At 35.6% G+C, this 27,181-nt stretch overlaps 2 pseudogenes; both read right to left on the reverse strand.

Annotated features, from left to right (window-relative positions):
• Positions 1–7,363: 7,363 nt before the first annotated feature.
• On the reverse strand, positions 7,364–10,874 carry LOC143648918 (lupus La protein homolog pseudogene; annotated as a pseudogene).
• Positions 10,875–16,293: 5,419 nt separating this feature from the next.
• Positions 16,294–17,684, reverse strand: LOC143648919 (DDB1- and CUL4-associated factor 13 pseudogene; annotated as a pseudogene).
• Positions 17,685–27,181: the final 9,497 nt, after the last annotated feature.

Below are 27,181 nucleotides of genomic sequence, written 5' to 3' on the forward strand. Positions count from 1 at the left end.
CAAGTAAGGGTGATGGATTTTTTCAAATGTCTTATTTAAGTCTATTGAGATAATTATGTGTTTTTTCCTTCGTTCTATTTATGTGGTGTATTACCCTGACAAATTTTCATATGTTGAACTACACTTGCATTCCTAGGATAAATCACACTTGGTCATGGTGTATAATATTTAAAAGAAAAGACTGGATTGTTTTGCTAGTCTTTTAAGGATTTTTTTCATCTATGCTATACTCATTACGAAAATTGTTCCACAGGTATCAGGATAATGCTGGCCTCACAGAATGAATTAGAAAGCATTTCTTCTTCTAGAATTCTTTAGAGGAGCTTGAGAAGGATTGGTGTTAACTGTTCTTTAAATGTTTGTTAGAATTCACCACAGAAGCCATCTAATTATAGAGTATCCTTTGGTGGAAGGATTTTGTTATGTTTCATTCTGTGTGCTTGTTAGATGTTTGTTGATGTTTTTTATTCTTCCTTGAATCAGATTAGGCAATTTGCATGTTTCTATGAATATTTAAATTTCATTATATTATTTAATTGTTAGTATGCAATTTTTCATTGTATTCTCTTTAATCCTTTTTAATTCAATAAGATCCATAGTAATGTTATTTTCATTTGACAAAATGAAAGGTTTGTCAATTTTATTTAAAAAATCAATTTTTAGATTTATTGATTCAGTCATTTATCTCTTCTTTATTTCATTTGTCTCTTCGGTAATCTTAATCATAATCCTCCTTGTGCAACTTTGTGTTTATTTTGCTCTTCTTTTTCTAGTTCTTCAATATGCAAAGTTAGGTTATTTGTTTGAAATTTCTTCTTTTATATGTAGCCATTCATAGCAATACATTTTCCTCTGAACACTGCCTTCATTGCAACCCATATATATTAATAGATCATGTGTTTGTTTTCATAATCTCTGATAATTATCTAATTCCCTCATGATTTCTTCTTTAACCCATATGTTGTTTAAGCTTGTGCCAAATAATTTCCACATATTGTAAATTGTCCAGTTTTCCTTCTGTTACTGATTTCTATCTTCATACTGTGGCAGTCAAAAATGTTACTTTGAATGATTTCAATATTTCTAAATTTACTGAGACTTCTTTCATACGGTGTGTCATAATGATCCATGTGCAATTGAAAAGAATGTATATTCTGCAGTTGTTGAGTTATGTGTTTTTGGTATATGTGTTTAATCTACTGTCATTCAAGATCTCTATTTCCTTTTTTATCTCTGTGTTCTCTATGTACATGTTCTACTAAGTATTAAAAGTGGTGTATAAAATCTCCAGCTATTGTTGTAGAACTGTCTATTTCTTCCTTCAATTCTGTCAGTATTTTCTTCATATATTTCAGAGTCCTGTTATTAAGTGCATATATGTTTACAGTTGTTATGCCTTCATCTGAATTGACTCTTTTATCAATATGTAATGTCTTTCTTTGTCTCTTGTAACAGACTTATCTTAATGTTTATTTTGTCTGATATCAGTATAGCCCCAGAGTACTCTTTTGCTTACTATTTGCATGGAATTGTTTTGCCTTCTACTTGCTTTCAACATCTCTGTCTTGGGGTCTAAAATGAGTCTCCTATAAATAGCATAAAGTTGGATTCTGCTTATTTCCATTCTGCCAATCTCTGCCTCTTGATAGGAGAATTTATCCATTTACTTTTCAGATTATTAGTGACAAGGCAAGACTCACAGCTGTCATTTTGAGTATTATTTTTTGTGTGACTTGTACCTTATATTGTCCTTCCTTTCCCCATTATTGCCTCCCTTTTGTTTACTTGAACTTTAATAATAAGTCATTTTGAATAACTTTCATTTCCTTTTTTGCATATTTTTAAAGATATTTTCTTTGTAGTTACTGTGGGGGTTATGTTTATCCTCCAGAATTTATTATGATTTGGATTATATTGATACCAACTCAACTGCAACAGCCTACACGCACTGTGCCTGTAACCCTCTGTCCATCACCTTTATGTGATTTTTTTTCTCACATTGCATCTTTATGCATTATGTGCACAGTAACAAAACTTTATTATTTGAATTTGAATTTTAAGCCATATAAGAAGTCAAAGACTGCATTACAAAAGAAAAATGCAATTATACTATCGCTTATATTAACCCATATATTTACCTGTACTAGATATCTTTATTTTTTCATGCAGCTTTGACATACCATATAGTATCCAGACATTATCTAGAATATACAAGGAACTTTTACAATATAGCAACAAGAAGTCAAACCATCCAATTAAAAATGTGCAAAGGACCTGAAAAGATAATTTTTTTCCAAAGAGGATATGCAAATAGCCAAGAAGCATATGAAAAGATGCTGTGCATCATGAAATATTAAGGAAATGCAAATGGAAACTACAATGAGATGCCACTCATGCCCACAGGGATGGCTATAACTTAAAAAAATAGAAAAATAAGTGTTGGTCAGGATGAAGAGAAATTGGATCTTTGGTGCACTGTTGGTGAGAATGTAAAATGGTGCAGCCATGGTGGAAAGAATTATATCACTTTCTCATAAAGTTAAATACAGAATTACCATATGACATCCCTATGTGTATACCAAAAGAAAGTAAATCAGGATCTCAAATAGATACTTGTACACTAATGTTTATAGCAACATAATTCACAGTAGCCAAAAGGAGGAAATCCAGTGTCCATAATAGATTAATGGATAAGCAAAATGCGGCATATATACACAAGGGTATATTATTTGACTGTAAGAATGAATGAAGTTCTCCAACATCCTGTAACATGGAAAAGCCTTGCAAACATTACGGTAAATGATGTAAACAAGGTACATAAAGAGAACTATATGATGTCACTTAAAAGAGTGACATCACTTAATTAGGAATAGCAAATTCGCAGAGACAGAAAGTAGATTAAAGATTACCAGGAAATGGGGTTAGGAGGGAGGAGGAATTTTTGCTTAATGGATATAGAGTGCTTACAAATAAAAATTAATTGAAAAAAAACTATAGTAAAATATTCATGACCGGGATATTGATCTTGATATATCAAAGATACAGAATGATTTCTATCACCGCAAGGATCCTTATGTTGTCCTTTTATAACCGCACCCTCGTCCCCATGGCCTCACACACTTCACTTCCATTCTTAATCTCTGGCAACCACTAATCTATTCCCCCTTTCTATAATTCTGTCATTTCAACAATATTTGATAAATGGAAAAATGCAATTTGTAAACTTTAGGTATTTTTCTTTTACTCAATATAACTCTGTGGAGATTCATTGAAGCTTTGTGTGTATCAGTAGTTCATCCTTTTTTATCACTGAATAAAATTTCATTGTATTGATATACCACAGGTTTTTGTTGTTGTTTTGTCTTTTGCATGGGCAGGCACCTGGAGTGGAACCCCGGTGTTCGGCATTGCAGGCGAGAACTCTGCCGCTAAGCCCCGCTTGCACCGCCCCGCCACAGGTTTTTGTCAACCATTCACCTTTTGAATACATCTGTATTGTTTCCAGTTTTTGAGTATTAAACATAAAGCTGCTCTGAACATTTATTTACAGGTTTTTGTGTGAATATAAACCTTTCTTTCTCTAGGGTAAATGCCCAGGTGTGTAATTTCTGGGCCAGATGGAAGTTGCATGTTCAGTTTTTTTTTTTTTTTTTTTTAAGAAACTGCCAAATTGTTTTCCAGAGTGGCTGCACTAATTAACATTTCAAATGACAATGTATTAATGTATGAGTGCTCCAGCTTCGCCACCTCCTCACCAGAATTTGATGGGTTACTATTTTTATTCTAGTCATTCTATTAGATGTTGTAATCTCTCATGATTTTAATACACATTTCTCCCATGGTTCATGATCCTGAACATTCTTTCATGTACTTTTTTGCCGCTAGTATGTTTATCCTCTTCAGTGAACTTTCTGTTCATGTCTTTTTGTTCATTTTCTAATTGGATTGCTTGTTGTTTTAGCGTTCTTCATTGAGAGTTCTTGATATATCCCAGATACTAGTCTTTTGTCAGATTACGGTTTGCAAATATTTTCTCCCAGTCTATAATTTGCACTTTTTAAAAAAGAAGCCTTTTCTTTTAGAATAGTTTTGTATTTATAGGAAAGTTGCGCAGAGAGGGTTACCATATACTTCACATACTTCCCTTGTTAACATCTTACATTTGCTTAAAGCATTTTACAATTAATGAATCAATAATGACACAATAACTAAATTCTGTTGTATTTTCAGATTTGCTTAGATTTTGCCTAATGCGTTTTTCTGTGTCAGGGTCCACATTGCATTTAGTCATCATGTCTCTTCTGGTCTCTTTAGTCAGTGACAGTTTCTCAGACTTTCATTTTAACACAGCTATCTGCTGTTTAACCGTGAGCTCCTCAAGGACTGGGACTTAAATTATTCTTCACTCTTTCCCAGCACCCAGCACAGTGCTCTACACAGGATGGGTGAGGGATGCTCCTACGTTGAGGAACGAAGAGGTTGTATCTGAAATTTTCCATTCTCACCCATGACTTTCAGAGGAGATTCTCATTTGCAAGAAAGACCTGATTAGAGCCTTTTAATATAAGGCTTCAGTTCATTTCTTTCTGTTTTTAGTCTCAGACCCTCCCCTCTGAACACAATCTAACAAGCACAGCGGCATCCTCCATAAGCTGCACAGTCTCCAAAACCCTGAGTTGCCTGACATTTCATCAGGAGTCAAGTGACCTTGAGATGGGCAATCCTTAACCTTCATACTGCCTCAAAGCTAAATGGAAAGGAGGGACAGGCTTGCTTTTTCAGAGTATCCTCTTCACTAAAGCAGTCTGAGCTCAGCAAGGCAGTAGAAGCAGGAAAAGGAATTTGAGTTAAGATATGAAATGCCAATAGTGATGGGCTTTTTCTACTAAGCCAGTTTTATTCCTTATACCATTAGTCCCCTCTCTGCCAGAATTGTCTATAATATGCTCATGAAAATGTAAAATCACCCAAACACCATTTACTGACTTCCAGCATGTACTCAGTGCTGGGTGCCGAGCTGAGTAAGATGCAATTTCTGCCTTGAAGGCACCCACAGCTTCCTCAGGGAGGCACATACACAACTTATCATTTTAGAAGTGATCGTGAAAAGTGCTGTCATAGAGGAACAAACAAAATGCCGTGGAATCGCAGAAGGGGGTGTTAATTTTATCGGAAATGCTGAGTTCTGGCACAGGAAGCGGTTAAGAAAGGCTTCAGAGATAAGCAACGCTTTAAATTTCACCTTGAACAGGCAGAAGGATTCTGCTTTGAGGACCCTCCCAGGGGCAGGGCACATGTGCTGAGCGGGGTGGGGGCCGGGTGAGGGGGCAGGCAGTGCCTGGGAAAAAAAGGGAGGCCAGGAGAGAGGAAATATGGGTCCAGAACACTAGAAAGGTCTTAGACAAATCTAATACATTTTCTTTATCCTTTAAACCAGTGATCTCCAAACTTTATTTTGTGTGTGTGTGTGTGTGTCAGCAGGCTACGGGAATTGAACCCGGGTCTCTGGCATGGCCGGCGAGAATTCTGCCACTGAGCCACGGTTGCACTGGCCCTCCAAACTTTTTTGATTATTCATTCTTATCTGTAAAAATAAATAAATACATAGCCTCCATTGATGTATGTTTATTTATGTGTTACATGCATACACTGTTCTAATTTTGTGTGCATTATCAATCAAAGTAGATATTTTAAAATGATATCAATGCTAGGCATAAACAGAAGTTATAATATTTTTTTTCCACATACCAAAGGACTTTCTGCCCCATCCACTTTAGAAACCTCTAAACAATTGAGAGACTTTGAAGTATTTTAAGTTAGGAGATGAAATTGTCCATGCAGTATTTTAGAAAGCCAAAATGTGGAAAAATAAAGAAGGATTAATTAGAATAGTGTATACTGTGGTCCTGGAAACCACTTTGGGAGCTACTACATATAAGGGCTCTAGGCAGTGGCAATCAAGATCGAGAGATGCCAGTCTAGGGACTAACGATGCTCAGCTGTGCTAATATTTCAGATACTTAGTGGATGATGAGATGTGCAATCTTCCTCTCTAACTTCAAATCCAACATTAGGACCCTAAGGGAACCTCATTTAAGAAGAGAAAATCATGGTAGCTATGGGTGAACAAAGCTTAATGTGGGGCATTCTCTGGAAGCCATATTATTTTGTTGCCTTTCTGTGGATGGGGATTTTCATTCTGGTCAGCCTCACAGAGTCACAGCTCACTGGCTTTGACTGTCACCACCCAGTGAAGCAGAACTGGAATGGACGTGGTCTTCCAAACAATTCAAGATTGAGCTCTAGAGAATTCAAACAACAAGATATTTCAGACATGAAAGTAATACTAGAATCTGAAAGTTGAGATCCAGAAAAACCCTTCCAGATGATCTATAATTCAAAGGTCATTTTGCAGATGAATAAGCAGAACACCAGGGGATGGGGAGACTCCAGAGGCAGCACATCTCCCATCCCCTGGAGGTGGGGCTCTTTAATATATTTCACTCTTTCTGTGTTTTGTTCCTTAAAATGAAAACCATTTTTCATATCTCCCAGAAGATATGCTGGCCTTGTCACCAACTAGCTGCCTAGTATCCAGAAAGCTATTTCGTTTCTTCATGCAAACTCTGCTTTGTGTGAAATTGTTTGAATGACTAAAACCTATTTCTGAAGGCTGTTCTGAGGTATAAAGAACACACATTATAGTGTGCTACATGGCTTGGAAATGGCCATGTTTATACGGTATATTTAACTTTCAGACAGTTACTGTGGAAGACAGACCCATGGTTAGGAGCCGTAGCAGTGGGCGAATTCTCCCAAGTTTCATTCACAGATAACAACTGCCAAGCACTTAAAATATTCCAGGCACTTAACATGGATCATCTCAGAATTTTCACAGAAATGATTTGACTCTGACACTGTAGTTAGGAAACAGGCTTACAGAGGTTGTCATTTGCTCCAAACCACAGAGCTACTAAATGCCAGAGGTAGGGGTTGAAGCCAAATCCCTCTCCTCTTCAACGATTTCTTTTACTAATCACCAATTGTCTTTTTCTTCCTGTTTATATAGCATATATATTTCTTAGTTTTAGTTTGCACTAATACATTATCATATTACAAAAGCAATTTATTGGAAGAACCTTCATTTTGAAATTTGAATAATTTGAAATAACACAAATAGAACTAAATGTTTTACAAATTCTCAATTGGATAACAAGACAAAAACAAAAAGACAAAAAGCAAATCTTTCATATCTTACATGTAGACATTGGTGTGGACCTAAATCATTTTTCTTTTTAAAAACCTCTAAAGACAAACACAGCTTAAAATCTAGTTAAAATAAATTTAAAAAATATTTACTAAGCTACCAGCCTCCAGCACCATTTTCTGTTTTCATTTGTTTAAATGCAGGTTCCTTATCTGCTTCTCTTGCTCTTCACTGTTCCAGCTGCACCATTTTTATTACATTATTGAGCATTATCAAATTTAATTTTATTGCCCTAAAACTGTGCTATTCCTTTAGTAGATCCTGCTTGGGCAGTTTTATTTCCCTTTAGTTCTGTGATGTTTGACTTCCATTTGTTTAGGGATTCTTGTTGATCTCCTATGATTCTTTTTCAGTGCTTCTTTCTCCACCTTTCCTTCTAGTACTTCCCACATCACATTTTTGTTCCTTAATTGTAGGTGACTGTTATTTGCATCTTTAGCTTTATCCAAAAGAAAGTAAAGTTTCTTTACTTTCTTTTTCCTTTAAATAAGATTATTCCCTCATTTACATCTCTGACATTGTCTATCCATTTTAGTTTGCCATGACTTGAGAAAAGGACGTGCAAGTCTTCTCTATAGGTCTGCTCATCTAAATCACTGGATAATTTCTGCAAGCATCCAATCTTTTCTTCTAGAGATTTTATTTCAGCATTTTTTCCAACTTCTATTCTCTTCTCACTCTTAGTTCTTAATATAATGTCCACTTTATTTTACTTCCTTTCTTCATTCTTTTTTGCAAAGTAATCTTCCTTGAAATGTGTGCTGTTTGAATCTGTTATATGTACCCCAGAAAAGCCTATTTCTTTTAATCTATCCCATGTGGGTGGAGACTTACTGTGGGTGAGACACTTTGTTCAGGTTATTTCCATGGAGATGTTACCTACCCATTCAAGGTGGCTCACAATCCTTTATTGGAGTCCTTTGAGAGAACTCACAAGGAGAGAGAATGCCCCGAGAAAAGCTAGGAGAGAAATGTGCAGAGACATTTTGGAGAGAAGGACTAGCAAACATCACCATGTGCCTTCTCATATAAAAGAGGAACCCTGGATGCCAGTGGTCTTTCCTGAGAGAAGGTATCTACCCCTTGATGCCTTAATTTGGAAATTTTCATGGCCTTAGAACTGTACATTTGTAACCTAATAAATCCCTCGTGTAAAAGCAAACCCATTCCTGATATATTGCATCCTGGCAGTTTTAGCAAACCAGAACAAAAAGTATTGGTGAGTCTACTTTTGCATTTCTGATCAGGTGTCTCTATAAACTTTATAGCAGATTCATTGCCATCAAAAACAGCAAATATCGATCACTTAAATGGTTCATGCAGTGTTCTTCTCATCTGAATATTTAGTACCTGACTTGATCTTGTAACCATTTTTTTTTTATGTCCTCAAGGGCTGCATCAGTTGGAAAGACTTAAATATAAACAGTCTGGTTGTTTTTACATAATTTTTATACTCATCAGTCACTTCATGCAAAGGTCTGCTTGGAGACTGTCTGATTTTAGTTTTATTTTCCCTTATTCCCATGAATTCTGCCTTAAATTTGCTCAATGCTTCTACAATTAGATTAAAGTTTTTAACCTCAATTTGATTTCAGATTTTGGCCTCCAGAACAGGCTTTTTTTCATTGTCATCATTTTCAGCCTTTGTGACAACTTTCAGGCAGAGCCATGCCGCAGGATCCCCAACAGTGACGGTCTGGATTTCTACCCTTGTTTTTTTTTTTTTTTTTAACTTTTTAAAATTGTGAAATAGCAATAAATTGTGAAAAAGCAATAAAGTTCAAAATACATTTTTAGCAAATGGTTATAGAAAGATTTCGAAGTTTGGTATAGGTTGCAATTTCATAATTTCAGGTTTTTCCTTCTGGCTGCTTCAAGACACTGGAGACTAAAAGAAATACTCTCAGTATATTGATACTGATAGAGTAGTCACACTCATTTGTTAAATACTGAGTTCCCCATTATAACTCCTTCTTCTCCTTTGATCCTTCTCCCAATCTTTGGGGATTTTGGGGCTATGCACATTCTAGCTTTTTCATGTTGAAAAGGGGTATTGACAGTATGGGATAAGAAGATGAAACTGGGTGAAGGTCTTAGAAGACTTGCATCTCTTGGCTTCAGGAATTGTCTGGCCTAGGAAACATCTGAAGGTTTTAGATTTCTGAAAAGTAAACTTAGTACATGAAATTTTTGTAGGATCTCATGTAGAGTCCTGGGTGTTCTTTAGGGTTAACAAGAATGATCTTGGTTGGGGTTGGAAACCATGGCAATTAGCAATATCTGCTGCAGCTTGCGTAAGAGTAGCTTCCAGAATAGCCTCTTGACTCTATTTGATCTCTATTATTTATTTTTAATTTTTTAATTTTTAAAAAAATATAACAAACGCAAACATTCTTAACCTATGATCAGTCCATCCTACAAATTTAATCAGTAATTCACAATATCATCACATACTTGCATATTCATCATCATGATCACTTCCCAGAACATTTGTATCAATTCAGAAAAAGAAACAAAAAGACAACAGAAAAAAAAATCATACATACCATACCCCATACCCCTCCCCTCCATTGATCACCAGCATTTCAATCTAAATTTATTTTAACATTTGTTCCCCCTATTATTTATTTTTATTCCATACATCTTACACATCTGTTGATAAGGTAGACAAAAGGAGCATCAGACACAAGGTTTTCACAATCACACAGTCACATTGTGAAAGCTATATCATTATACAATCATCTTCAAGAAATGCGGCTACTGGAACACAGCTCTACATTTTCAAGCAGTTCCCTCCAGCCTCTCCATTACATCTTGCCTAACAAGGTGATATCTATTTAATGCGTAAAAAGGTGATACCTTATTTAGTTACATTTCTTTTCCTCCTTCTGGTCAGGAAGACATTGTTGATATCATGGTGCCAGGGCCAGGCTCAACCTTGGGAGAATGTCCCATGTTCCCAGGGAGACTTACACCCCTGGACATCATATCCCACATAGCAGGAGGGGAATGATTTTACTTGCACAAGTGAGAGGGAGAGAGAGAGAGGGGGAGAGAGAGAGAGAGAGAGAAAGCCACATCTGAGCAATGTAAGAGTTTCTCTGGAATTAAGTCTTAGGCATGATTATAGGCAGGCTTAGCTTCTCCACTACAGAAATAAGTTTCATAAGAGAAAGCCTCAAGGTCAAGGGCTTGGCCTATTAATTTGGGAGTTCCTAGAGAGTATGAGAGGTTTCCCAAGTGGGAAAGTTTAATGGTTCCATGTTTTTGTCTCCAATCCCTCAAGGGACTTTGCCAATACTTTTAAATTATCTGCTGAACATACTTTGGGATATATCTGACTATTACATTAAGCTGTACAGAACTACAAGCCCTTGTTCCCGTTCTGGGCTCTGTGTGCTTGAGTTGTTTAAATGAACTATCCAGAGAGATTGAGTTAGATTATGTGCTACAGAAAATTGAGATTTTAGACAGACTAAACCTCTCTTTCTTTGGTCTCACATGATAAGTGAAGCTCTAAAATACAGACACTGTCATCCTTTACCTTGTATTATGATTTACCTTAATGATGACCTGATCAGCTTCATTCTTACCTCTGAAACCTCATCTCTATTTTGGTTTCTTTAACAGTTGCTGTATTTAGCAATGCTGACTTTCAGAGCTGCAGAACTCCAACTTGAGGCTTAGGTTTCACACAAGTACCCAAAGCTGCAAGGAAATACCAGGTTATACACATATAGCACAACATCTCAGAATCTAGAAATAGCACTTAAAGCTCAGGAATAAATGTGACTGCTATAAGAGCTTGCAACCTAGGCTTCAATTTTCTCATACATGTACTCTGAACTAGACCATATGATATTTGTCTTATTGTTTCTGGCTTATTTTGCATGAAAAATGCCTTCAAGTTTCATTCACCTCATTATATGCCTCATGACTTTGTTCTTTTCTGTAAGCCAACAATATTCCATCATATGCATACACTCAACTTCTCCTTTTGGCTTCTTAGTCATTGCACCCTTTGGCCACCTCCATCCATTAAGCATCATGGATAATGTCCAAAATAAACAATACATGTTTGGTAGGATCCTCACTTGGTTGTACAATCATTTTCACTCTCAATTTTAGACAATTTTCATTGTTCCAAATAGAAAAATAACAAATAAACACAGCCTCACCAAAGAGAAAATCCCAAACTCTTCTTAACTCTTGTCACTTCCACCCCTCCCCAATTATCTACCCTAATATTGCTGTGGTATTATTGACATTTTCCTGTTAAATATAGACCATAGCATGCAATGATAGTTATCCCCCTCTACCCCTCTCTTATTGACTCTGTACAAGATTCAGACCTCTGAAGAAGTTCATGCAAGAACTTATATTTTTAGCATTGATCGGTGAGATACATGGCTCTATACAACTTCTTTCAATCATATTCACCTTCAATATGGCAATATTACTTATAAACCCACTAATGAATTACCATCATTTCTATCCATTCCCATACATTTAAGTTCAACCTCATTAGATAACTGTTCATCCATCCCTAGCTTTTGTGTATCTCCAGGTCCCTCACATTTTACATTATTAGATTCTGAGTTACCTTTACCATAGTCTTATTAGTGAAATCAAACAGTATCTGTCCTTTTGTGTCTGGCTTATTTCACTCAGCATTATGTTCTCAAGTTTCATCCATATCGTCATGTGCTTCAGGACCTCATTTCATCTTACTGCTGCATAACATTCCATCATATGTATATACCACATTTTATTTATCTACTCATCTGTTAAGAGGCTTGGATTGTTTCCATCTTTGAGCAATTGTGAATTATGTTGCTATGAGCATTGGTGTGCAAATGTCTTTTTATGTGACTGTTTTCAGGTCTTCTTGGTATATAGTGAGTAGTGGTATTACTAGGTCATAGGGCATCTTGACGTTTAGTTTTCTAAGGAACCACAAAACTGTCTTTTACAGTGACTGTACCATTATACATTCCCTTCAGCAATGAGTAAGTGTTTCAATTTCTCCACATCCTCTCCAGCATTTGTAGTTTCCTGCTTGTTTAATAGAAGTCATTTTTATAGGTGTGAGGTGATATCTCATTGTAGTTTTGATTTACATTTCCCTTAGAGCTAATGGATATAAACATCTCTTCATGTGTTTTTAGTCATTTGTATTTGTTTTCCAGAAAAATGTCTATTTATATCTTTTGCCTGTTTTATAATTGTGCGTTTGTTCCTTTGTTAACTTGTATGATTTCTTTATGTATACAGGATATCAATCCCTTATCTGAAATATTTCCAAATATTTTCTCCCATTAAGTTGGCTGCCTCTTCACCTTTTTGACAAAGCCCTTTTAGGCACAGAAACATTTGATTTTGAGGAGTTCCTATTTATCTATTTTTATTTTTGTTGCTTGTGCTTTGGGTGCAAAGTTTAAGACGCTGTCTCCTATTACTAGGTCTTGAAGATGTTTCCCTACATTTTCTTCTAGGAGTTTTATGGTAGTGGCTTTAATATTTAGGTCCTTGATCCACTTTGAGTTAATTTTTGTATAGGGCCATTTATTGAAAAAACTGTTCTGTCCCTGTTCAGTGGATCTGGCAATCTTGTCAAAGATCAATTGACCATAGATTTCGTGGTCTATTTCTGCACTCTCGATTCAATTCCCTTGATCAATGTATCTATCTTTATGCCAGTACCATGCTGTTTTGACCACTGTGGCTTTATAGAAAGCTTTAAAATAAAGAAGTGTTTGTCCTTCTATTTCACCCTTCTTTTTAGGATATTTTTGACTATTTGAGGTCTCTTTATTCTTCATAATAAATTTGATAACTAGCTTTTTAAAGCCTTCAAAATAAGTTGTTGGGATTTTGATTGGTATTGCATTGAATTTGTAGATGAATTTGGATAGAATTAGGGTTGACATCTTAAGGACATTTAACCTTCCTATCCATGAGCAAGGAATGTCTTTCCATCTATTTAGATCATCTTTTATTTCTTTTAGCAATGTTTTATAGTTTTCTGTATACAGGTATTTTATATCCCTGGTTAGGCTTATTCCTAGATACCTGATTCTTTTGGTCACTATTTTGAATGGAATTCTTTCTTTAATTGCCTCTTCAGTTAGGCCATTACTAGTTTGTAGAAACATCACTGATTTTTGCACATTAATCTTGTATCCTGCCCCATGCTGAATTTGTTTATTAGCTTAAGTAGCTTTGTCATAGATGCTTCAGGATTTTTCAAGTATAATATTACACCATCTGAAAATAATGAAAGTTTTACTACTTCCTTTCTGATTTGGATGCCTTTTATTTATTTTTCTTGCCGGATTGCTATAGCTAGAACTTCTAGTGCAATGCTGAATAATAGTGGTGACATTGGGCGCCCTTGTCTTGTTCTTGATCTTAGGGGGAAAGCTTCCAGTCTGTCACCATTGAATATGATGCTGGTTATAGGTTTTTCATATATGCCCTTTATCATATTGAGGAAGTTTCCTTCGATTCCTAACTTTTGAAATGTTTTTTTATCAGAAAAGGATATTGAATTTTGTTGAATGCATTTTCAGCATCAAATGAGATGATCATGTGATTTTTCTCTTTTGATTTGTTAATGAATTGTATTACGTTGATTGATTTTCTTGTGTTGAACCATCCTTGCATGACTGGCATAAACCCCACTTGGTCATGGTGTGTGATTCTTTTAAGGTGTCATTCGATTCAATTTGCAAATATTTTCATGAGCAGTTTTTGTATCTATACTCATTAAGGAGATTGGCCTGTAGTTTTCTTTTCTTATAGCATCTTTATCTGGTTTTGGTATTAGAATGATGTTAGCTTCATAAAATGGGCTAGGCAGTGTTCCTTTTTTCCCTCAAATTTTTGGAAGAGTTTAAACAGGATTGGTGTTGGTTCCTTTTGGAATGTTCAGTAAAATTCTCCTGTGAAGCCATCTGACCTTAGGCTTTCCTTTGTAGGAACATTTTTGATGACTGCTTGGCTCTCTTTACTTGATTGGTTTGTTGAGATCTCCTATTTTTTCTTAAGGTCAATGTACGTTGTTAATGTGTTTCTAGAAATTTGTCTGTTCCATCTAAGTTGTCTAGTTTGTTGGCGTACGGTTGTTCATATTATCCTCTAATGATTTTTTTCTTTTTTTATATCTTTAGGGTCCATGGTAATAAACCCTCCTCACTTCTGATTTTGTTTATTTACATTATCTCTCTCTTTTTTCTTTGTCATTCTAGACAGAAGTCCGTCAATTTTATTGATTTTCTCAAAGAACCAAATTTTCATTTTATTGGTTATTTTTTTCCCAATTCATTTATTTCTGCTTTAATTTTTGTTATTTGTCTTCTTCTATTTGCTTTGTGGTTAGTTTGCTGTTCTTTCTCTAGTTCCTCTGGATCAGTTAAGTCCTCAATTTTTTCTCTTTCTTCTTTTTTAATAAAGGCATTTAGAGCAATATATTTCTTTCTCAGTCTTGTCTTTACTGCATCCCATAAGTTCTGCTATGCTATATTCTCATTTTCTTTCATCTCCAGATATTTAATGATTTCTCTAGCAATTTCTTCTTTGACCCAATGATTAAGAGTATGTTATTTAATCTCCATATATTTCTGAGACTTCTGGTTGTTTGGTGGTTATTGATTTCCAGCTTCATTCCATTATGATATGAGAAACTGCTTTGAATACTTTCAATGTTTTTAAATTTATAAAGACATGTTTTTGGCCCAGCATATGATCTATCTTGGAGAATATTCCATAAGCACTAGAGAAGAATGTGTATACTGGTGCTTTGGCGTGTAATCTATATATATCTGTTAGGTCTAGTTCATTTATTACATTGTTTAGATTCTCTATTTCCTTATTGATCCACTGTCTAGTTGTTCTATTTATAGAGGAGTGGGGTATTGACGCTTCCTATTATTATTGTTGAAGTGTCTATTGCTCTCTTCAGTCTTGCCAATGTTTGCCTCAAGTACTTTGACGCTCCTTGATCGGGAGCATAAATATTCATGATTTTTATTTCTTCTTGGTGAACTGTCTGATTTATTAATATAGAGTGTCCTTCCTTGTCTCTTATTACATCTTTACATTTAAAGTCTATTTCATCTGTTGTTAGTATAGCTACTTCTGCTTTCTTTTGGTTACTGTTTGCATGGAACATCTTTTTCCATCTTTTCACTTATATTTATTTGTATCTTTTGGTCTAAGATGAGTTTCTTGTTCACAGCATATAGATGGATCATATTTTTAAATCCATTCTGCCAATCTGTATCTTTTAATTGATGAGTTTAGTCCATTAACATTCAAAGATATTATGTAAGCTATTTCTTGTATCTATCATCTTATCCTTTGATTTTTACTTGTCAGATCTATGTATTCTTATCATTCTCTCTCTTTTTATCCCTTAAATTACCCTTACCAATACTCCTCAATTCTGTGTCCTCCTCCAGACCTCACTCACTGACACAGTTCTTTTTAGTATTTCTTGTAGGGCAGGCCTATTGCTAACAAATTCTCTCAGCATTTAATCTTGACTTGACCAAAATTATAATTATTTATAAAAGTTATATAAATGCAAGCTAATCATCTTTAAAATCTCAAAAAAGTTAAATATATATAAAGCACAGAAAATGAATTCAGTTGAAAAAAGTTCTGACATAGTTCTAAATGTCATGTAGACTCATGGCAATCATTATCTCATACAATATTAAGGATAACAAAGAGATGTTGGGCCTAAAGATAAATGCAAACATGTAGTGTCTACTATAATAAACAGATCAGAGAAAAAGTACAATTGTGATGCAAACAGCAAAAACTAAATTAGTTTCAAAGTATCACATTCTTTAATGAAATAAGAAATCAGATCAAAATATAAAATATTGGATAGTCCTGGCAACCAGGTCACCTTTAAGGATAATTTTTTCAGCATAGCTAAAATGAGCAATGATAACGTACTATACATATAACTGAAATGCCTGATATTTAACTGGGGCAAGTACTTTTATTTGTAGCGTTTACACACCCAAACATAACAAATAATTACCCATTAGGATTGGCAGGAATCCCAAATATTGTTTCACAACTGTCACCATGTGTTTCTTATTCTCTGACACAATTGGCACAGATCCAGGCTTTCTGTGTTTACGATGATTCACTTCTTTGCATCGATGAGCTACTTTCATGATGATGTACTTCTCCTGAATCTGGCTGTAGATAGATTTTGGTAGATGTCAGTGATGAGCTATCCGTTTCATCTGAGGATGATGTTGAAATTTCTCCTTCAACTTCTGATTATACTCTTTGGATGCTTTTTTCAAGATGTAAGCACACCCAGCTTTTCAGAAACATTAGCTTTCCACAGATGAATGTTCATTTCATCAGATACTCACATAATACACTTGCTTTCAGAAGTCCATTTTACGCAGATAACATGCTGCTTTCACTTTGTGTGATATGCTTCCCTGCTTTGACCTTTATCCACGGGGAATATTAGAATAGATTTATCAAAGCTTGCAGACACAAACTCGTTCCCAGTAGGAGAGTAATCCACATCAACCACTGCAGATATATGATCCATTATGTCCCATTACAGGCATGTCAAGTGCCTGCATATCAAAACTATATCAAATCTTCATTTGCTGCAGTAAAAATGAAAACCTCCATAGGGTTCCAACAAATTGTATTTATTCTCCTATCTAAGGTAACCTCTTCAGAGGAGTAGCTTGCTGCATGTTACATAGTACTATCTTTCTGTCAGAAGCACAACTTCTCAAAAGAAATGTCTTTAATTGGGTTAAATTTAAAACTGCTTATACTGTCAAATCCCCCTTGAACATATAAGATTGGTTTCTTGTTCATCCCAAATGTCCACTTGCTGTCCACATGTAGCAAAAAACAGCTTCTTTCCAGTGATGATCAGTTGTGGTATATACGGTCTTTCCTAACATTGTACGCAGTGTCTCCTCCTCTTCTCCACAACCTGGGCCATCCATTTCCCAGTGCTGCAACATGCTGTCATCACCAATAGTTAAAAACTAAGTCCCACAAGTGCAAGTAAATATTCCTCATACAAAACCTTCACGTGCTTGCATTGCTTGGATACAATTTCATTTAGACAAGTTCCAAATTCTAATGTCTCCATCACATGCCCCAGAAAGGACTATATCCAGACTCTTTGGATGTGTTTTCCAAGCAATTGACTCCATCTCACTGACCATCCAGGGAGGCAAGGGATGGTTTTGCAAATACTCTTTCCAGTTTTGTAACATTTAAAGCTTTTGCATATTCTCATGGAACCTCAAAAGGATGTAAGGCAGGATCATAGTTTCTTGGAAATCTCTGTTATGTCCAACTTTATTTCATGGACATAGATGTTGAGGTTCCAGCTCAGCATCCTCGCCTTCATCTTTGTGGCTTGTTCTCAGCCCCACTGTCCTTCACTTTTGTTTGCTTGTTTGTTTGTTTGTTTTGGCATGGACAGGCTCCAGGAATCGAACACAGGTCTCTGGCATGGCAGGCGAGAATTTTGCCACTGAGCCACCATTGCACTGCCCTTGTCCCTCACTTTTGAAGGGAAACTCTTTGGATAAAAGATTCTTGGCTGGAAGTCTTTCTCTTTCCGTATCTTAAATATATCATACAACTGCCTTCTCACCATCGTGGTGCCTGTTAAGTAGTTCAAACTTAGTCTATATGGTATCCCTTGTATGTGGTGAATTGCTTTTCTCTTGCTGCTTTCAGGATTTTCTACTTCTCTTCAGTATTTGAGAGTCTGAGTAGTATGTGTCTTAGTATGTGTCTATTTAGATTGATTCTATTTGGTATTCTTTCATTTGCATATTTATGTCTTTTAAAATGGTTGTGAAGCTTGCCTCCATTATCCCCTCAAGTAATCTTCCTAACGCCTTACTCTTCCCTTCTCCTTCTGGGACACTGATTATTCTTGTATTTGCATGCTGCTTTGTGTTGTCCATCATTTCTCAGAGATTCAATTCAAATTTTTCCATCTTTTTTACCATTTTTATTTTGTGCATTTGAATTCAATTGTCCTGACCTCTAGTTTGCTTATTCTTTCTTCTGCTTCTTAAGATCTGCTGTTGTGTGACTCTAGTATATTTTAAATTTGGTCCACAGTATCTTTCATCTCTGTGGGATCTGCTATTTTTCTACTTATTCTTTCAAATTCTTCTTTACGTGCCTCTGATGTTTTCTTCGTGTCCTTTGTTTCTTTAGAGAACTTGATGAAGTTATTTAGGAGATTTGTATGAACATCTTTGATTAGTTGCTCTAAGGTGTGTGTGTGTTTTAATATGGTCATTTGGCAAGCCATATCTGCCTGCAGCTTCATGTGCTTTGAGATTTTCTTTTGACTTTGAGGTGTTTGATTATTTGGTAAAGTTATTTTGAAAGTTGCTTTTCCTCGTTCATCTAAGGTTTTGTATTTGCTTGAGTTTGCATTGAAGGTCTCCTTTTTATCTCGGCTTGCCAGTAATTCCCTACCTAAGCAAGGCCCAGACCTCATGGAGGAAATGCAGCTCTACTTGAAGATCTATTAAAAGCTAGGCAGAGAGCAATGCAACAGTGCGGCAGAGGCAGAATTCTCGCTTGCCATGCTGGAGACCCAGGTTCAATTCCCAGAGCCTGCCCATGCCCCCTTCCCCCTCAAAAAAAGCTAAGCAGATAGCAATTTGTCAGACAGCAATTTTTGCATCTTGCCAGAAGATGGTGCACTTGGGCCACCTCTTTCCCTCAGGCCCATCTCTTCCTAACTGGCAGAGGGCTTAGGAGGATAAGAGGCCTGGTGCAAGTCCAACCAAGGCTGCTGGTCCTTAGTGTGCACTGAAAACCACCAACCCTGGGACTGGAGGGTGGGCAGCATGCCCCTTGGCAGAGAATCCATTTGTAGGGCCTGATGGGTCTGGTGGTTTTGGGCTGTGGGACTGAGTATTTCAACTGCCCCTGTCCTCAGCCAACCCTGAAGTGCCTGGCTGTGACTCAGCTTGCTTCTTCAGCTGCACCTTTCTTCCTGTGCATACCTGAGAGCTTGAGGCCTCCGTGGGGAAAGGGAAGCATAGTGGGACCCAACGAGTCTCTTTCATCGGCCAATTGTCTGACTGGCTCTGTTCTGTCTCTCCCTACTCTCAAAAAGGAAGGCTTTCCAGTCTCTGCCAAAACCCAGGGGCCCATACTGACCTGCCTCAGTGTCAGGGGCAGGCACTGTGTACTGGCTGGAAGATCTCTATGTGTAGGCATCCCATATCTGCTGGCTTCTGTTTTCCCCAGGGGAGATCCCAGGAGTGAGACTTAGAGGCAAAATCTCCCAAGTTTGTGGTGGAGACAAGCAGGAATGCAGGAGCCCTCTGTGCTTTCAGGAACTGCTCCTTCCTGTGCACTGCTGCTTGCCCCAGTAGAAGCCAGGACTGTGTACACTCACCCTGTTCTCTCTGTGTCAATTTCTCTGCTTTTTTTCTCAGGTCCTTCCTAAAGAGTATAGAAGACCCTCTCTGGGACTGCTGTACCATTCATTTTTCTGTTACTTCTCTAGCTGTTCCACTGAGCAGGGGTTACCTCAGCCTATCCTATTCCGTCAAATTCCTGGAAGCCCCTGCCCTTTTCTTCTGAAGAAGTCTAACATGCTGATCTCTCTCTCTCTCTCTCTCTCTCTCTCTCTCTCTAATTGTGATCAGCCCAGAACTATGGAAATCTATGAAGCAAATGGCCAGGAATAAACAATAAAATTAAACTGGAGTTGAAGGCTTCCTGGGACAAAAGGGAGAAGGTAGGTGGGAGATTGTAGACAATTCTGTGCTTACAGAAAATCCTCTCCAATAAAACTTCCTCATTTGATAGCAATAAAACTTCTTAGGTACTCTTAAAGCTTCCTTTTCACAAACACATCTTTGTCACAAGAAATAAATGGACAGGCCATATTATTTGAGAGAGTATGGGCATAACAGTTCTCAGACATTAGAAGAACTGCACAAATGACAGACTTGTCTTAAAACTGTCCTTTATCTCAGAGGAGATAGGTTCATACTGATTGATCTTGCCATACAGTTTGGCAAGCCTGGGGAATCCCCTCATATATCACAAATCCAAAATATCAGCAGGTAAAATGCAATCATTGTAAAAGGGAATTTTTGTTTATAGCATCCACCAAGAAAAATCTGTGGTCAACCAGAATGAGTTCAAGTGGTAATAACACTTTATGGAAAAGAACAGTTTAGAGCATATCAATTAGCCTTGCTTCAGGGAGAAGGTCCAGCCAGACATGTGGTCCAATGGGGTGCCAGCCAGGAAAACCCAGACATCTGGGGTCTGATTCCAATGATTTGCTTCTTTCCATCCTCACTGCCATCACCATCATCCAGGACATCAACAGCTCCTGGCTAGTTTCCTCCACCAGCCTCCTTACTATCTTTCCTTTCCCTTCCAATCTTCACTACAGTCAAGGTAATATTTTACAATATAAATTGATTGTGTCACTCTCCTGCTTAGAATCTTTAATAGCTTCCTATTTCATTTACAATGAAATGTCAAACCGTTAACATGGCCTGGAGAGCTTTGCACCATCTGGCTTCTGCCTACCATTCCATCATCTCAATTTACTCTCTCCGGCTCACTAAGCTCTAGGCACATGTGCCTTCTTTCTGTTCCAACCCAAGGCTTTGTGCACATGTATCTCCTTCTGTCTGGATTGATTTCCTCCTGAAATAATTTGAAGCTTCAGTTTAACCATCATTGCTTCAGAGAGGTCTTGCCTGGTCCCCACCCCAATATAAATCTGTCTCCACAGTCATCCTCTTCCAGCATGCTATGTTTTCCCCCTTCATAGCACTTATGTCAATTTGTAATTGGGTGTATATTGCTGTTAATTTGCTTAATGTTGATTATCTCTCCAGACTGTTGTATTCATGAAGATGGAGACCATGTTAGTTTTATCCATCACAGCATACCCAGTGGCTTGGCATATTGCCTACTAACAAAACACAAGAAGCAAATATATATCTACTTAATGAATTGGTTTCTTCTCTTTGAGCTTCAGGTTTCATTTATAAAACATGGTTATGGAATAGTTCAGTGGTTGCAAGCCTAGGATCCCCAGAAACCTAGGGGATTCACAGGTAGAATTAGATACAAGCTATTTTCCGTATTTTAAAATTGAAAACGAATAAAATATTTTTCAAAAGATCATATTATCACCACTGAATATTAAGAAATATTTTTAAATTAAAAAAAATTTAAATGCATCATTCAAAAGGGTATTAGACATATTTTTTTAGTCAAATATGGATGGTATGCTGGGGATGTAAATATGGATTATGAGTTATGCCCCAAATTCACTTGCGGTGGAGGGGGGTGCTTAAGGACATCAGGATAGCAATTGAAATAGAGGTACAAGGAACTACTACTTGAGTGATAATCACGAGGTTTTCACAGATACTAAGATCCCATGGACAAAGAAACGATCCTGTGGTCTCAAACGTAAGTGCCAAGGCAATGCTCTTAAGGGTGGCTGCTCTAATAGTAGACCAAAACCTTGCTTCTCTCATTGCCAACTCCAAGAACTATAGTTTAGGGTTCTTTGCAGCAGGGACTCATCTACCCATAGCTAATGATTAGCTCAAACACTGCAGAGGAGGCCAACTAGACTTTAATGATGTCCAAAATCTATAAAATAAAAAAGTCAACAATTTCCAATTAATAATGTGACACATCCTATTAAGCAAAAGCATGCTTTGTTAACAATAATTTTTTTCTTAATTGACATATGTTTGTTTGGAAGGACAGCTAGAAGTTAAAACTTACACTGAAGTTTAACTCTTGTATTACAGAGTCAAAAATAGAAAATTGTTATTTGATGTTTCAAAATCTTGCACTTTGTTGTATTAAAAGATCCAGTTTTAGGTTTGAACGTGTGTTTTGTTTCTAAATGACAAGATAAAAGATTTGAAGCTCTTTATAAGTATGTATCTACAGATAAGTCATTCTGCATGTGAATTGCCTTTACTGCCACAACTAGAAAACCAAATTAGATAACAGTCCATGAGCTTTGCTCTTCTAACATTAATAGTGAAGTTAGAAACTTCTTCATGTATCATTTAACAAGTTTAATTAAGACACTTTATTTTTAGAAGAATTTTAGGCTTACAAAAATTTTGAACAGATAGTACAGATAGAGCCCTATCCCAGAGGTACTCCAATAAGTGAATAGTTAAGACAAACTGCGGTACATCCATAGCATGGAATTTTACACAGCAAAAAATGGAACAAACTATTGATATGCATTTTGCAAATATTTTTTCCAAGTTCATAGATTATCTTTTGATTCTCTTATCAGTGTCTTTCACAGAGCAGAGTTTTTAAATTTTAATAAAGTCCAACTTATCAATTTTCTTTTCATGGATCATGCTTTGGTATATCTAAAAACTCATCTTTCAAACCCAAGGTCACATAGATTTTCTCTTATCTTTAGTGCTTGGTTTTTAGGGTTGCATTTTGCATTTTGATTTATGATCTGTGGTGAGTTAATTTACTTGTAAGGTATAAAGTTCTGTATCTCCATTTAATTTTTCACATGGACATTGGATTGTTCCAGCACAATTTGTTGAAAAGGCTCTTTTTTTTACTTTTAATTGTCTTTGTCAAAAACCAGTTGACTTTCATTTCCTGGCACCTGCCCATGCAAAATACAAAAGAACAAACAAACAAACAAACAAAAAGTCAGTTGACTATATTTGTGTGAGTTTATTTCTGAATTATCTATCCTATACCATTAATTTATTCCTTAATCAGTACTATGATGTTTTGATTGTTGTAGCTTCATATTAAGACTTAAATTCAAGTAGTGCCTGCCCTCAAACTTTGTTCTTTTTCAGTATCGTGATAACAGTTCTAGGTCTTTTGTCCCCCATATAACATGAGAATCAGTTTATGGATATCTTTAAATAGTTTATATTGATGCTATAGATCAAATTATAGAAAACTGATATCTTAATATTTAAATTTCCAATCCATGTACAGAAAGTATCATCATTTATTTAGAACTTTTAAAAAAAATTTCTTTCATCAGAATTTATAGATTTCCAAATACAGGTTCTATACATATTTGGTAGGTTGTTACCCTAGTATGCCATTTATTTTTGGTGCTATCATGAATGGTCATTTCAACTTCCAGTAGTTCATTGCTGTTATAGAAGAATGTAATTTTGTATATTAACCATATATCCTGTGACTTTGCTAAACTTACTGGTTAGTTACAGGAGATTTTTTTTGTGTTTGTTTGTATATTGGTTCTTTGGGATTTTCTCCATATAGACAATTATGTCATCTATGAATAAAGAGTATTATTTCTTCCCTCTTTATGTATATAATTCTTATTTCTTTTTCTGATCTTATTACTATGTATGACAACTGCAGTGTTTAACAGGAGTGGTTGGAGGAAATCCTTTCCTTTTTCTCAAGCTTATGGGCGAAAATGTCCAGTTTTTCATCAAGTTTAGGGTTATCTGTAGGTTTTCAGTAACTATTCTTCATCAAGTTGTGTAAGTTCCCTATATTTCTATTTTGGGGAGAGTTTTGACCATAAATGAATGCTGGATTTTGTCAAATACTTTTTCTGCGTCAATTGATATCATCACAGGATTTTTCTTCTTTAGCTTGTTAATGTGGTGAATAACATTTGATTGATTATTGAATATTGAACCAGCCTTACATTTCTGGAATAAATCCTACTTGACAATGGTTTATAATTTTTATAAATTGTTGGATTCGATTTGCTAAAATTTTGTTGAGGATTTTTGAATTTACGTTCATGAGAAATAGAACTTTGTAATTTTTCTTATAATGTCTTTATCTGGTTTGAACATTGGGGTAATGTTGGCCTCATTGAATAAGTTAGGAAGTTTTCCTCTTCTATTTTTGTAAGAGTTTATGCAGAACTCCTTAAATACATAGTAGAATTCACCACTGAAATGATTTGGGCCTTAAGTTTTCATTGTTTCGTTTTTGGAAGGTTATTAACTACTGATTCAATTTCCTCAGTTGATATGTCTATTCATTTTATTTTTTTCTCCTTGTGTGCATTGTTAGCTTGTGTCTTTCAAGAAATTGAACCATTATATCTATCTAAATTTGTGGATATAGGGTTGTTCATAATATTCCATTATTATGTATCTTTTAATTAGTTCATTTATACTATTTATGTTTTTGTTAGAGAAGTTGTACATTTACAAAAAAATCATTCAGAAAATACAGTTCTTGGATATTCCATTCAAACTGTAAGTTACTCCTGTCATTAACATTTTGCATTAGCATGGTATTTTTGTTAAAATTGATGGAATGATATTATTATAATCATACTATTAACTGTAATCCATGTTATACTAGAGTTCAGTTTGTGATGTACAGTTAGATGTTTTCTTAAACGTTTATTCTAGTAACATATATACAATCCAAATTTCAACTTTTAATGAAATTAAATATATAATTTATTAGTGTGAATTATATTCACAATGTTGTGCTATCCTCAAACCATTCCTTACCAAAATATTTCAATCACCCCAAAGAGAAACTCTGTACCAGTTAAGCATTAACTCCCCATTTCCCACTCGACTTCAGCCCCAGGAAGCCTGTATTCTAGTTTCTGACTCTCTGTTTTTGCTCATTCTAATTATTTTATATCCATGAGCACATGATGTCCTCAAAGTTCATCCATGTTGTTGAACGTAGCAGAACTTCATTCCTTTTTCAGCTAAATAATATTCCATTGTAAGTTAATTCCATTGTAATTAACCGTTCATCTTTCAAAAGACACTTGGAGTTTCTTCCACATTGTGACAATTGTGAATAATGCCACTTTGAACATCAGTGTGTAAATACCTGTTCAAGTCCCTGCTTTCAATTGTTGTTGGTAGTGTTGTCAGGTCATATGATAATTTTATACATGACTTTCTGAGAAACTTCCAAAATGTTTCCAGAGCAGCTGTATCATTTTACATTCCCACCTACAGTGAGTGAGACTTCCTTTACTTTCACGTATTTTTAAATTTTTTTAAAATAGTGACCATTCTAGTGACTGTGCATTGGTATCTCAATGTGGTTTTGATTTACATATTCCTAAAAGCTAATGATATTGAGTATTTTTCCATGTTCTTTTTAGCCATTTGTATATTCTTTTAGGAGAAAGAACTATTTGCCTATTATAAAATTATAAAATTGGATTGCTTGACTGTTTTTCTGTTGAGTTGTAGGGTATCTTTATATATTCTGAATGTTAAGCTCTTATCAGATATATGCTTACCAAAAGTTTTCTTCCATTACATAGGTTGTCTTTTTTTCATGGTGAAGTCTTCTGATACACAAAAGCTTTTATTATGATGAGGTTTCACTTATCTGATTTTTCTTTTGTTGTATGTGCTTTTGGTATAAAGTCTAAGAAACCATTCCCTAATAAAAAAGTCTTGAAGATACCCCTTCCTGTTTCCTCTAGGAGTTTTATTGTTTTGGTTTTTACATTTAGGCTTTTGATCTATTTTGAGCTGATTTTTGTATATGGTGTGAGGTAGTGGTATATCTTCATTCTTTTGCATATGAATATCCAATTTTCCCAGCATCATTTGCTGAAGACACTATTTTTTCCCTACTGAATGGAGTTGGCACCCTATTCAAAGATCAATTGACCATATGTGAGGTATATTTCTGAGCTCTCAATTCAATTCTGGTCTATATGTTTTTCCATGTGCCAATACCATGCTGTTTTTTGTTCCCAGCCATTTAACTGAATTCATTTATTAATTCTAATAGCTTTATTATGGATATTTTAGCATTTGACATATATATAATTATGTCATCTCCAAGCAGGGGAAGTTTTACAGCTTTCTTTCCAATCTGGATGCCTTTCTTTCTCTTGCCTAATTGCTTTGGCTAGCACTTCTAGTACAGTGTTGAAAACTGTGATGAGAGGAGGCATTTTTGTCATCTTTGTCTTTCCTGATCTTAGAGGAAAATTTTTCAGTATTTCATTATTGAGTATAATGTTAGGTATTGGTCTTTCATATTTGTCCTTTATCATCATGAAGGAGTTTCCTTCTTTTCTTAGTTTCTACGTATTTTTATACAGAAGATGTGCTGGATTTTGTCAAATGCTTTTTCTGCATCAATTTACAGGATGATGTGCTATTTTTCCTGACATTCTATTATTATGGCTTATTATATTAATTGATTTTGCTATGTTTTGTATGTCTTCATATCTGGAAAGGCCCTATTTCATCATCTTAAATATATTTTTCAAATTTGCTATTGGATTTAGTTTGCTAGTATTTTGTTGAGGATTTTTGCATCTGTATTCATAAGGGATATTCATCTTTAATTTTCTTTTCTTGTGGTAAATTTATCTGACTTCATTATTAGAGTGATGTTGGCCTCATAGAATAGGTTAGGAAGTACTCCTTTTCCAATTTTTGGAAGAGTTTGAGCAGGATTGGCATTAATTTTTCTTGGAATGTTTAGTAAAATTCACCGGTGAAGCCATCTGTTTCTGGTCTTGTCTTTTGAGAGTATTTTAACTACTGATTGTTTTTGTTTTCTAGCCACTAAAACAAATACCCTACAATATGTTGGCTTAAAATAGGAATGCATTGGCTCACAGTTTCAAAGACTTTGAAAGTGTGATTTCTCCTAGGGTTGATATCTCCTGGCTAGCCAATAATCTTACAGATTTCTTGGCTTTTCTGTCATATGGCAATGTACATGTTCTCCTTTCTTTTTAGAGTTCCTTTGATTTCTAGCTTCAGGATGGTTTCTGTGCCTTTTTCTTTCTACCTCCGATTTCCTTTATTTGTAAAGACTTCAGTTGCATTTAATGAAGGCCTACCCTCATTCAGCTGGGTACACCTTAACTAA

This window comes from Tamandua tetradactyla, chromosome 10 (assembly GCF_023851605.1).
Source record: "Tamandua tetradactyla isolate mTamTet1 chromosome 10, mTamTet1.pri, whole genome shotgun sequence".
NCBI classification, from domain to species: domain Eukaryota; kingdom Metazoa; phylum Chordata; class Mammalia; order Pilosa; family Myrmecophagidae; genus Tamandua; species Tamandua tetradactyla.